Genomic DNA, 6556 nt, shown 5'->3' on the forward strand with positions numbered 1-6556 from the left:
GATTTGTCATTAATGAAATGAACTAAAGACAGACTATTTGCTCTTGACTGCTTCCTCGCCCAAACCTAAAGAAAAAGCGTGGAAATATAATTTTATCAGGGCTATTAAAATCCTGTTGTGAGCCAACATGCCATCCAATGCACACATTTTCCACCCAGTCTCATCTGTGGTGTTGAAATGCAGCTGTGTGTGTGTCTGGTAGAAACCCCAGAGCATCACGGGCCAAACCCTGAACCCATATGGAGGGGAGCAGGAAGCATCCAGGGAACCCCACATCTATTAAAAGGTTTCACTGGTAGCTGAGAACAACAACAGTTTTATATGCGGAGCATTTAAAACAACCACAAACGTATACCACAAGGTATCTAAACATTCTGGCGCTGGTCCCTCGCCCAAGGAATGGAGAAAATATGACGTGTTGGAAATATTGAACCAAATGATGTGCTTTTTTTCACTCATGTCATGCGAGCTGATGTAATGAATTGGGCTTCACAAGGGAGATCCCAGGGTGTTAACGAGAAACCCGTCCTCCTCCCTACTGGGTTTTATGAAGTAGCGAAGCTTCCTGGTGTTGTGGCAGCTGTGCTGTCATGGAATACTTTTTTTTTTTTTTTTTTTTACAGGTGAATCAAAATGGATTCCTTTAGCAGGCTGAGCTGACATGAAGCTTGATATAATTATCAACAGCTCATTACTGCTCTCATGCTGGTTTAGACTGTGACTCAATACTTGCTTTCAGAGATTGAGGCCATATAACTAGATGTGAGTATTCTTTGAATAGGATATTTATTTGGCTAGGTTGGTTCTCCAGGTAGTCGAACCACACACCATAACCTTTAGGTGAGATGTCACTCAGTTCTCCTAAAAATCTGTGACATCATTATGGTCTCCTTACAGCTGTCAGTCTCTATGTAAGTGTGTATACAGCTGTGTCATGTGTTAGTACTTCAGCAGGATTTTTAAGGTGTGTGTACGGTGGAGGTGGTTGTTGTCTGTGTATGCTTGAGTGGGACATATCTACTGAATGAAAAAACTCTGTTGGTGTGGGGTCCTGTTGTCTCCTGCAGATCACTAAATGGATTTTCCCATGCCCCCCTCAGTTTCCAGGGAAATGCCTTGGCAGTCAGTGAGCCCAGTTTGTAAAAATGCAGTACAGGGAGATCCTCGCTGTTTATTTGGGCTAAGCAGGGGAGAATGAGGTAGGTTGCTTTTGTCACTCCCTCTTTATCCTCGGTATTAGGAAAGAACCTGCTAATAACAAATTACAAAACACTTTTTATTGTGTTATTTTGGGAAAACTGAAAGAACACATGTTGATGATAGCAATCTCTGTAAAATCAGTAAAAACAGTATTGTGTAAATAAGGAACAGTTCGACTTGGATAAAGCCATCTACAGTACTTAAACTAAAGTGATTAATTAAACTAGTCAGCATCTGGCAGGAGAACACATGCCTAAGAATAAACTATCGTAGATAAATATTTCATCATAACCACTTTAATTTATTTGTATTCTGATCAAGTTTAAATGGAATCTTGGCAGTAGCACAAGCAAACTTATTTTGTCAGCTCAGAATGGGTTATTTGGTCTGACAGAGGATCCTTGCTATCTGGGTTTAATAACTATGCTGACATCTGGTGGACATTAATGCCATTACAGAGTTGTATATTTGGTGTTTGCCTAAGGATCAGTTCAGTGGAACAAAAGCAGTTAAGTGGAAATGTAATGATGAAATGGAAAATCTTATTTACAGTCACTAATGGATGCAATATTAACCATAATGTGTGTGAAGATTTTGTACATCCTAGTCATTATTGATTGTCAGGAAGGCCATTCAAGTCAGTCACTTTGCTGACGCTATGGGAACTCCTCCTCTAAGCCTATTAAAATCATGCCAGATCCCTATGCTTGACACCTCTGTGCCATAATTGTCACGTTCCAACAACGTTTTTGAACCCTATTGCGGTTGCTCAAGGCAAAAAACTACTCACGACTATGTGCTTCAGTTCACAAGGCTTCCGCCTCGCTTTAACTGCATCTGCCTCACTTTCACTGCACCCCAATTCTCCACCATCATGGTGTGAGTGTGCAGATTTTTTGCTCAGAGGTAAAATGTCTCCTCGCCAAATATGCAATAGGTAGCGTACCGGTGTGCAGAAAGGCTCCTACAGGCGCTATTTTCTGCTAGCGCAAGGAAGGACTGTGGGTTACGGCCCATGCTGGACTTGGGATACTTGAATTGGACACTCAGGAAGTCTCCATTTAAGATGATTACTCAGAGACAGATTTTGTCTCACATCCGTCCTCTGGACCGGTTTGTGTCATCTGATCTGAAAGACACGTTCTTTCATGTGCAGATAGCCCATTGTTACAGGCCAGATCCCAGATCACTTGAGATTCCTCAAAGTCTCAAAGTCAATTGTGTGAAAAGCGTGTTGGTGTTTGTCGGCAAATTTCCTGTTACAGACCAGAGCCCTAAATGAGGCAGCTAAATGCCTCTAAATGGTGAATTTTGCTGACTGGTGAGGACCCAGTGCATTGCTCTGTGTGTACGATCCTTCACTTTTTACAAGAGCGTTTGGATGCAAGACTCAAAGTGCATGTCGCCCCTTTGGGTTGTGTGTCTGTGGGTAAGCACCCTTTGGCCTTTAAATTCTTGTGGGGACCTGCTCTGGAACTTGGCTCTTGTGCTAAATGAGTTTACGGGTTCTCCGACCGAGCCGCTTGATACGGAAAGTTTGCAGACCTTTGCATCTTTGAAGACCACATTGTTGCTTGCTTAGGCTGTGGTCAATCGTGTTGGGGACATTCAGGCCCTGTTGGTCCATGCTTCTTTCTTAGAATTTGGACCTGGCTTATCAAAAGCCATTCTCAAGCCTAGGGAGGGTTTTGTGCCCAAGGATTTGACCACTCCCTTTAGAGCTCAGATGGTAACCTTATATGCTTTCTCCCCTCCTCCGTTTGAATCGTGCAAGGCACAGAGGCTACACATGCTCTGCCCAGTGAAGGCATTTTAAATTTACACTGAATGTACAAGTCAGTTCAGGCTGATAGATTAGCTCTTTGTCTGCTTTGGAGGCCGTTCAAACAAATTCTTTCTCACTGGGTTGTCAACGCCATTATGCTTGCTTACGATTCACATGAAGAGTAATATTTGTAATGTTTGCTACCTTGTTGGTTAATGGCATTACATTATTGTGTCTGTCATTGACCGTTCTGGACTCTTTTCCCGCCATGATCTGGGTGAGTTTGTTTTATTACCCTGCATATAGTGTCATTGTCATGTGTATGAATGGGGACCATGTCAATGCCTTTCAACTATCCTACTGGCTAGTAGCCTTGTGCATGTGAATCAGTAACACGGTGCTGTGGTTTTCCCATAGCATCAGCTATTTACCCAGAGTCGAAGTGACTGAAAAAAGAGGACATAACTGAGATGTTAGCCATTTCGCTATTACTTTTAACGTACGGGTTCCAAGGTTTTTAGTGGATGCAAGTTCCTCTTCCCTTTTAATGAAAGTCAGTTCCCCTCAAATTCACACAAGTGACTGTGTATGTACTGTATATGTTTTGGACATATGTTTTTAAATAAATAATAATAATAATAATAAACTATGCTTTAGATCCTTTCAGGATTTTCTTTGTGATAAATCTAAGCAGAACCTTTATATAAGCTTCAGTTATTAAGTATTCCACTGTGCCTCAGTATCACATTGTATTTGTCACATCACATCCTGGGTGGCAGTTTGTCATTCACACACAACGGCATCAGTATTCTCTGCCTAGTTTGAACAGGCTGAAAATTAAAATTTCATGCTGGCATTGCCTTGGGGCCGTTGATTTGTTCAAGTAGATTATTTTAGTTATAATTGAACTGATATTACTGTAATTAATTCAGTAAAATGAAGTGACTATGTTGGGTGGACAAACATACTTTACCAAATTTTGATCCTGTCTTACAATACATTTATTGCAGGGAGCACATTGGGGTTAAAAGGTCTATAGGGCACAGTGATAGCAGGCTCTCAATAACTCGCATTCTTGGGTCCCCCTAATTTCTACTGCACCTGGAAGTTTTGTAAAATCCACACGATTTGTTTCCATTGTGCTGAGATCTTTGATTGACATTGCCATCCAGAAGAAAAGGGTCCATGTGGCTATAACATGTGGCCTTTTATAACAAATCTTATGGAAAATGGCATTCTTTTGTCTATCAGAAATGTGCTATATTTGCATTTATATACCAGCTGCCTTTTTTAAAAATAGTTGTTTTACAGTACTTAGTACCTTGATGCTATAGCATATTTTCAACTGACCAATAGATGGCGTTGTAGTTCAATCATCATAGTATGCTGAGACAAAAATCATGTTGCGCCAATAAAGTGTGCAGTCCACTAATTAGATTTTTTTTTTATTTTTATTTTATTTTATAAATTTATATTTATTTTGATAATAGAAATTTAATGGCAAAGGTAAATTTTTTTATCTTCAAACATTTTAGTGAATATTTGGCTTTAAGCAAGTGTATAATAAATTAAAATAATTAGTTAATTGGCCAGGTTTTCACATATTTCTTACTAAGCTATAGAAATGTGTGTGTATGTGTGTGTGATTAATATTATATGCAAATTTCTGACGTTCCAGTGTAGCGCCGCCACTGGAGATAGCCATTATGACATCCCAGAGAGTTTTTTGAATGTAGAAATTTGTTAATGATATTTGAATGCAGAAAAAATTAGAATGTGATATAAGAGTATATAAAGGCATGAAACTATTCTACTTTACTATTTCCTTAGAAGCTGTAGTGTTGTTTCGCAACAGTTTGTTAGGGGTCAACAATTTTCTCAACACAAGAATGTTGGTCAGGTGTACGAGTACCACCTAAGTACACCACCAAACTCGTCCCCCAACATGGTGTAAACCATCACCCCGAATTTGGGGTGCTTCTCATTTCTAAAATTGTGCATCCTCGTTTCCTTTCCTTGCTTCCTTTCCTCGCTTCCTAGCTCCACCCACCCAGAGCGTGTTTTTTGCGCAGCTAAATCCAGTTAATTCAAGATGCACTGTTGAAGTATGTCAATTATGGTTTATTTAAACTGCAAAGGTGATACATTAATTAAAACTATTGTGTCAGATTTGAAGGGGGAGGAGAATTAATACGTGCGCCAGGTGCTTCGACCAAAAAGTCTTCAGCATTGGATGCTTCTGTGTTTCCTCGTTTAAGCATCCTTGGGAAGCTTCCTCGATCCTCACCTCCTCGTGCATTTAGAGAATTGAAACGTCCTTCATCATGGTGGACTTTGATCGTTTTCCGGGTCACGGGCTGAAGAACGGAGGAGTGAGGAAACAAGAATGCACAATTTAGGAAGTGAGAAGCACCCTTGGTGTTGATGAGGGGCGATAGAAGGAGAAAAAGTAAATGCGGTTCTGAAGGTGGATTAGAGCTGGAAGAAAGACCAAACAGACCAGCTCTGGATGGGATGACAAGGTGGACCAGGGTCATGAGGTTGCCACTGTACCACCAGAGAGCAGTACTGATGGTAAATTACATGACCATGTTATGAAAATGTCACTTTTGTTTGTTTATTAGAAAATTATACCTTTATTAAAAATCATATGTTTATTTCTAGAGATTTCTGTAGTTAGTAGACATTTTCTAGTTTTGCTCTACTCAAAATATTTAGTCAGTTAAAAATTGCTGCTGAGTAGAGCAGTGGATCCCAAACTGGGTGCCTCTATGACTGGCTAGGGGTTACAGGTAATCTTTGCTCAGTTCAATATTTAAAAATCCACCGATGTTAAAAGTACCGGCAGTACTGTGTACTGACTCAATTAGGTACCTGCACAGTGTTTTGTCTACAGCCAGCTGCTTTCTCTCTGCATATCCTCTGTATCCCTGCTGAAAAGACCAGCTTAACCAGCATGCAATTCCCATGCTGGTGTAATCTGGTTTATGCTGGTTTGGTGCTGGTCTAGCTGGTGCACCAGCATAGCCATGCTCTTCACCAGCAAAACCTGGTGAATATAATAAGTTCTCTTCCCAACCTGTCATGTGTATTTTGTTGATTCATGTTTTTCATGTCTTTTATTTTGAAAAGTTTAGTTCCAGTTTCATGTCATGTGTTCCTGGTCATGTGATGTACGGATTTCCCTCCATGTTCATGTGTCTTGTTTTCATTGGTTCATTGTTGATTATCTTGTTTAGAGTTCTGTTCATTGGTTTATGTTCTCCCATGTCCAAGTATTTAAGCCCTCATGTTTTCCATTGTTGTTGGTCAGGTGTTGTGTTTGGTAACGTTGTTATGTCAAGTCAGGTTTATGTCAAGTCAGGTTTATGTCAAGTCAGGTTTAAGTCTAGTCTAGTTTAAGTCTAGTCTAGTTTAAGTCTAGTCTAGTTCACGTCTAGTCAAGTTCATGTTTATGTTTATGTTTATGTTTCACGTTTGTAGTTAGGGGTTTTGGATTTCACTTTTGTTAATAAAATTGCACTTAGGTTCTTCACTTCATTGTCAATGTCTTCGTCATTGCCAGTGCCAGCAACAAACGTTACACAATCT

This window comes from Myxocyprinus asiaticus, chromosome 7 (assembly GCF_019703515.2).
Source record: "Myxocyprinus asiaticus isolate MX2 ecotype Aquarium Trade chromosome 7, UBuf_Myxa_2, whole genome shotgun sequence".
Lineage (NCBI taxonomy): Eukaryota > Metazoa > Chordata > Actinopteri > Cypriniformes > Catostomidae > Myxocyprinus > Myxocyprinus asiaticus.